General features: G+C 39.0%; 1 long non-coding RNA gene across 1 annotated transcript; it reads left to right on the top strand.

The window, feature by feature from the left end:
• The first annotated feature begins 394 nt into the window (after positions 1 to 394).
• On the top strand, positions 395 to 6,724 carry LOC122216590. Its single transcript, XR_006200982.1, has 3 exons — positions 395 to 469; positions 5,120 to 5,215; positions 6,328 to 6,724. It is a non-coding gene; the product is annotated as an uncharacterized LOC122216590 (long non-coding RNA).
• The last annotated feature ends 416 nt before the right edge of the window (positions 6,725 to 7,140 follow it).

The raw sequence follows: 7,140 nt of genomic DNA, 5'->3' as shown, positions 1-7,140 counted from the left end.
CTAGTTAACTGAAATTATACCATGCAAATAAAATGCATCAAGCTGATTTTCATTTCTTGGACTATCTAAATTCTTCTAAAAAATGTAACCCTGGCTGATTTCTTAGGAAATGTCATGTAGGAAAATATAATTTATAACCCATTTTCATTTCCACCCACCAAATATTTATAAATTTCCCTTCCTCCGGGGGTCATAGCTAGGCCTATTTCTGCTTTGCAATTCTCTTGCTATCTTTCTGCCACAAGACAATTCTCAGCTTGTCTAATGTTTTGGCCAACCAGAGCCAGGGCTACCCTCAGCTTCAAAACCCAAAATGCTTGAGGAGTTTATCCTTGATTTCCTCTGCAGTGGAAGACCAGCAGATTTCCTTGAGAAAGAGAATGGCATGGAGAAGGAGATCTTTAGCTCTGCTACTCTATGTTGCTGGGTGTGGGAAGAGAATGTTATGTATAGAAAAGACCTCTCAACAGTAAGTATGTGGGAGGGAGACTGGTATGTTGAGTCTTTTGGTTAGGAATCAAGAGATGAAGAAAATCTGATCTAATAATTTCTCTGCAACTGAATCACTGCGTTACTTTGGCCATGTGATAATCTCTCTCTGGGCATCTAATTTTTCCTCTATAAAATACAACTTTCTAAATATCCATCCAGGTTTGGCACACTATGGTATTTTCATTATAGTCCCGATTTGTACCGTATGATAAAATGACTTTCCTGTCTCCTGGTTTCTTCACCTTCCTAGTGTCAAAGAAGAGACAAGGTGGGGCACCTAGATGGCTCAGTCAGTTGACTGTCTGGGTTAGTTTCAGCTCAGGTCATGATCTCACAGTTTGTGGGATCGAGCCCTGCATGGAGCTCTGTGCTAACATTGCAGAGCCTGCTTGGGATTCTCTCTCCCTCTCTGCCCCTCTCTGCTCACATTCATTCACTCTGTCTCTCTCACAAAATAAATAAATGAACATTAAAAAAAAATTTAAAAAGAAGAGACAAGACAATGTGGGAAGCCCCAGAAAGCTTGTAGGAACTCTTCACTGAAGAATAAATAACATCCAAGGGATATAGTCAATAATATTGTAATAGCCCTGTGTGATGACACGTGGTAACTACATTTACCATGGTATTTTGTAATGTGTATAATTGTCAAGTCACTATGTTGCACACTCAAAACATATAACATTATATATAAATTATACTTCAATTAAAATTTTTAAAACTTTTAAAAAATAAAATAAAATCTCATCAAATGTAGTTTCATGGAAGATACATGACCAGGACTTTGTTTTAGCATTGTAGATCCAGTGCTATAAAAAGGGGGTAGGGGAAGCAAAGGAGAGGAGTAGGAGAAGGGGGAGGACGAGGAGGAGGAGAGGAAGAGGAACACTCAATACAAACAGAAATGTGCATCTTAGGATTTTTCATGTTAAAGGGGATAAGAGAATCTGGCCAAAGTGGGAAGAGAAGTCACCGAGTCCATGGTCAAGAGGATAACACTGAAGCAGTTACAATCACAACCACTTTCTCCTCCAGCCCCTCCCAAATCAGTCATTAAACCAAAGCAATACACATGCAACTTTCAAAACTTAGGCATCATAAATGATGCCCACAACTTAAAAGGATATATCATCCATTTGGGACATTAGAAAATATGAAGATAAATCTTCCTATTTTGTAAGATTTTATTCCATTCGAGATATTAGAAAATATGAAGATAAATTTTCTCCTTATTTTGTAAGGTTTTAAATATCCTTAAGGGAAAAGCTCTTGTTTGCCCTAGTGATGCACTGCTGGAACATAGTCAGGGCTCAGAAATGAGGAAGGATGTCTCCATCTCATTCAATGATTTACAAGGCTGACTTGAACATTTCCAAATGAGATTTTTTTTAATGACATTTTGCCAGCTTCTTTTTTTTCATCTCCCTCTTGGTAGCAACTGAGATTCTGAATTCAGTGAATATATGTTAGACACTGTTTACTTGAACTTTCTAAAGCAAACTGTTCATCTTGGGTGTAACAGAAATGCTCTCTTTTTATATTACTGTTCCCATGCCTCTCTGCAGAGACTCGCCAACACAAACACCTACTTACAGGGCTGCGCTTTACCACTGTAAGCTCTTTGGCGACTCCGCCATTGGATTTCAGTCGATAAATTTGCATTTAGCGCTTAATTTGTTCAGTATGCCTTACTAATTTGGCAATATTTACTTTGGCTCGGAAAGCATAAGGCAGCTAAGTTCTATGGTTTTGTTTGGTGGGTTTTTTTTTTCATTTTCATAAAAGGATTTGAGATATGAAAAAAGTTACAATGTCATGGACAGGACTGGTTTCCTGTTTATGAGTCACCATAAATATGAAAGGTGCTGGGTGACATTTCTCAGCCGAGAGAGTCCATACAACCCTGTGTGGAGAGCAAATCCTCAAGCAGGGTGGTCTTGAGGTGACATGCTGACCTTGTATAATGTCAAGAGGAATTATTGTTAAAGTACAGTAGCCAGATCTCTCTCTCTCTCTCTCTCTCTCTCTCTCTCACACACACACACACACACACACACATACACACACAACTAATGGTTTTTCTCACTCTCACTACTCTAGGGATGAGAGTTTTGTTAGTTTTTATTAGTTTTATTAGTTTTATTTTTATTCATTTTATTTATTACTAGCAAAGATATTACTCTTTGTTTTCTCAAAATCAACACTGACTTTCAGGAAGAAGTGACAGGAAGCGCATTCATTTCTGTCACTTTTTTGTTTGTGTGTCATTTCACAAGTCTCCTCCACAGAAACAAATCCTCCTCCATAGCACTACACCCAGAAAATTCTCCTACTAGGTATGGAGTGTACCCTGTGCCCCTCCTATTTCCTCAAAGGAATGCTGCAGCTCACTGAGCCTTGCAAAGGCCATGAGGTCTCTGTATTAATCTCTGAGAACACAGTAGTTGCCAGACTCTGAACTTCCTAAGAATTGTGTGTTCAGGGAAGAGTGGCCCTGACAGAAGGGGGTTGTACACTATTTGCTGGAACACAGAGGGCAAAAAGAATGCTCCCTAGAGAGGAGGCTGTTCTCACTCAATGACAAGTAGTTTCAATGCCTGACATTTTGTGAAAGCCTCAGTAGAATGGGGCTTATGGCATCAGACTACATTCATCCATCTCAGCTCTGGTCTCTTCCAATTTCCAGCCCACAACACTCAGAATTCAGTCTGCGATATTAAGACTGCACTTTTTACAAAAGGAATCAACTTGAGCCATGAACAGCAGTGCAATCGAGGCTGTGATTTCTCCTCATGCAGGAAAAATACTGCCCATGAAATTCTGAAGACCCTTTCCAGATCAGTGAACTCCTACCCACTTCCTGAATACGCCATGGTTTTGATTTTAGCCCAGCTCCATACATTTGCCAAGCTATTCCCTCTGCCCAGAATGCCCCCCTCTAGCTTTCCTTCCCTAGTAAACTCACATACCCCCTCTAGTAGCCAGTTCCAATGTAACCAACCACTTTAGTGACGCTTTTGCCCACTTCCCAGGGAGAAAGTCTTTTCCTCTCTGCTTCTTTTGATCTTTGTACTCTTCATTTGTTCCTTTCTCAGGCATGCTATATTCCATTTATTCAAATAGTACGCTTTTAAATGCCAAACACCATGCAGGCTATTTATCCTAGAAAATTGCAGTTTATCTGTGAAATTTGTCTCTGACAAAATGGCAGGTCTTATGACGTCAGGAGCTTTTTCATTTGTATCTTAAAATTTCAAGGGCCCAAGGCTAGGTGCATGGTTTCCTGGCTCAGAAATATTTATAGGGGCAATATTACGGGTGGCTCAGTTGATTGGGCTTCTGACTGATCATAAGGTCATCATGATCTCGTGGCTCAATTGGTGAGTTCAAGCCCCACATCGGGCTCACTGCTATCAGCACAGAGCCCACTTCAGATCCTCTGTCCCCCATCTGCTCCCTCCTACTTATGCTCTCCCCAAACTAAATATTTTTTAAAAACTTAAAAAAAGAAATTAGGGGCACCTGCGTGGCTCAGTCAGTTAAGCCTCCTACTCTTGATTTTGGCTCAGGTCATGATCTCACGGATCATGGGATTGAGCCCCACATCTGGCTCTGCGCTGGCAGCACAGAGCCTGCTTGGTATTCTCTGTCTGCCTCTCTCTCCGCCCTCCCCCGCTGATGCTAAAACTATCTTTCTATCAAAATAAATAAATAAATAAATAAATAAAGATTTTTGAAAAAAAGAAATTATATTTATAATAGACAAATTCATGTCCTGCTCTCTGCAGATTCAACCTAAATGAATCATTGTTTATCTGGTCATTGTTTACCTATCTACCAGATAACAAACCATATTTATTAAGCCAAAATAGTTACACTTCCAAGTACTAGACTTGAATGCAGGAAGCACTGGATTGTTCATACCTGGAGAAAGTTGTCTTAACTTCGTTGTCGATAAAATAGAGATTAAAATGCTTATGCTGTTAACGTGGGAATTAAATAACGTGTAAAATATATTTTGCTCTTACACCAATGTTCTGAGTGGTAGCCATCAGTCTTAATCTCCAATATGTTTAGCAATCATGTCAAAAATAACATTACAAACTTTCAGAACAACACATAGTGAACAATTTAGAGACCCTATTAGGGCTAGACTGAGTGGCTCAAATACAATAAAGCGATGTCCACCTTGTTTGTTCAACAAAAACTACTCTCGGGTGAGCTCAAAGAATCAAGAGGAAACCATTATCATTCCATTACTTAGATACAACGTTTCTCACAGATATAAGATTTAAAAATGACCAAGATACCCAAAAGAAGTTCTGGGGCATGTAACTAATCAACTCTAACTCACATCAGTAACAAGCACATGTGAAATGGTCAAGCCCTTACAGTCTTGCAGCCACTGTTTCTCGATAGCTTCAAGGACTGGACATCTTCCCCAAGGGCACAGACTGGCATCTTGGCAGTAGAAGTGAGATTTCCATGAGGACAATGGGCATAAATAGAACTGCCCTAGGCAAACTGGGACATATGGCTGCCTCCTTATATATTAATTTAAAGAATACAGGTGTTATTAAAGAAAGGTTTTAAGTATGGAGGTGAATGATGTGATTTATGCCTCTAGGACCTCACCACTCTGACTGCTGCTGCTGTGTGGAGAATGCATTGGAGGTCAGTAGGATGCAGAAAAGGCACCAGGGAAGCTATTTCAGTGGACCAGGTAAGAGATGGTATTATTGTAGACCACCATGACTGTGTCAGTTGAGAGATTCCATAGATCAGTAGGGAAAATGGAGATATAAACTTGACACTTTAAGTATAATTTAATGAAAGCTTTGTCTTTTATTAAAGGCCTTATTAGGCACTTAATAAATGTTTATCCATTCATCCATTTCTATATTCAACAAATAGTTGAGCAGTACTATCGACCAGGAACTGTTCTGAATACTAAAATACATATCCCTCCCCAACTTTTACACCCAAGCATGGGTAGCATCATGTAACCTAGAGAAGAAGGAAGATAGAACTAAAGATTTACATATGTACATGCACCTACACATATGTATAAAGAGATAAATAACACTATAAGAGCTTGTTATGGAAAGATTTAATGAATGAAATGTTAACCACGATAAATTAAAGGTAAGATAAGGCTGTCTTGGAGGTCAGGCATTACACAGAGATAACTGAAGAGTATCTTAAAGGAAGTGTTAGAATTTTTGAAGCAGAGGATAGATTTGGAGAGGCAGCAAGCTTTCCATGCCAATAGGAAAGTATCAGCAAACCAAAGATGCTTGGGCAACTTCTTGTGTCTGCAGAATAGAAAGGAGTTTACTCCCACTAAGTCCATAGAGACTGAGTCAGAAAAAAATTAATAGAGGAAAAAACAATATGTTAGTACCTCTTATGGATAATGAGGTCTTAAATGACACTGCTTTCCTAAGTCTTAAATTTCACTAATTACACTACTTTCACTAATGTCAAGATACTGACATAAACATCGATCTGGATGCATCCAAACCTATACAATTAGTAAAGTTATAATCTGAAGAGCATGATTAGTAACTTTGATTAAATAGAGATATATGAAATACTGAACATGCCATATAATAATATTTTTTTTCAACCACACTTATCTAAGATAGTGCCCCAAAGCCCAGCACCTAGTATACATATAACTTCTCCCAGTTATTCATCAAACACTGAACTAGGTACCGTCTTAAAAGTTTTTAAAGATGTTACTAAGGCCCTAAGTCATTTGACCTTAAGATAAGGAAATTATCCAGTTGAGTTCAACCTAATTTCATGAGCCCTTTAAATCTGGTTCTAAAGGTTAGAGACAGAGTGCATCAGAGATTCAAAACATGGGGAGGATTTGATCCAAGAGAAAATTTCCGTTGCTAGCTTTTGAAGATGGAATAATGAAGCTTGGAATATAGGTGGCCTCTAAAAACTGACAGCAGTCTCCTGGCTGATAACCAGCAAAGAAATAGAACCTCAGTCCTACACCACAAGGAACTGGCTTCCACCCACAACAGGAATGAGGTCAGAAGCAGATTCTTCCCCAGGGCCTCCAGATGCAAATTCGGCCAAGCAGACATGTGATTTCAGCATTGTGGGAACCTGAGCAAACAACCCAGCCACATTTCTGCGATTTCTCACCTACAGAACCCTGAGCTAAAAAAAATGGTATCTCACTTAGCATAACACTCTCCAGTGCTAAGTGAAATAAGTCATACAGAGAAGGACAGATTCCATATATTTTCACTCCTATGTGGATCCTGAGAAACGTAACAGAAGACCATGGGGGAGGGGAAGAAAAAAAAATGGTTAGAGAGGGAGGGAGCCAAAACATAAGAGACTCCTAAAAACTGAGAACAAACTGAGGGTTTATAGGGGGTGGGTGGGTGATGGGTATTGAGGAGGGCACCTGTTGGGATGAGCACTGGGTGTTGTAATGGAAACCAATTTGACAATAAATTTCATATTTAAAAAAGTGGTATCATTTTAAGTCTCTAAATTTGTGATGATTTGTTATACTCTAATAGAAAAATAATACAGTATCAGTCCATAATGAAATCCTAACAGATATCAAATAATTTATAAAACACAGGCCACTATCTCTGACTAAAATTCAATAAAATT

The sequence above is a fragment of the Panthera leo genome, chromosome A3, assembly GCF_018350215.1.
Source record: "Panthera leo isolate Ple1 chromosome A3, P.leo_Ple1_pat1.1, whole genome shotgun sequence".
Classification (NCBI taxonomy): domain Eukaryota; kingdom Metazoa; phylum Chordata; class Mammalia; order Carnivora; family Felidae; genus Panthera; species Panthera leo.
This window is presented reverse-complemented; position numbering and strand designations above follow the sequence as displayed.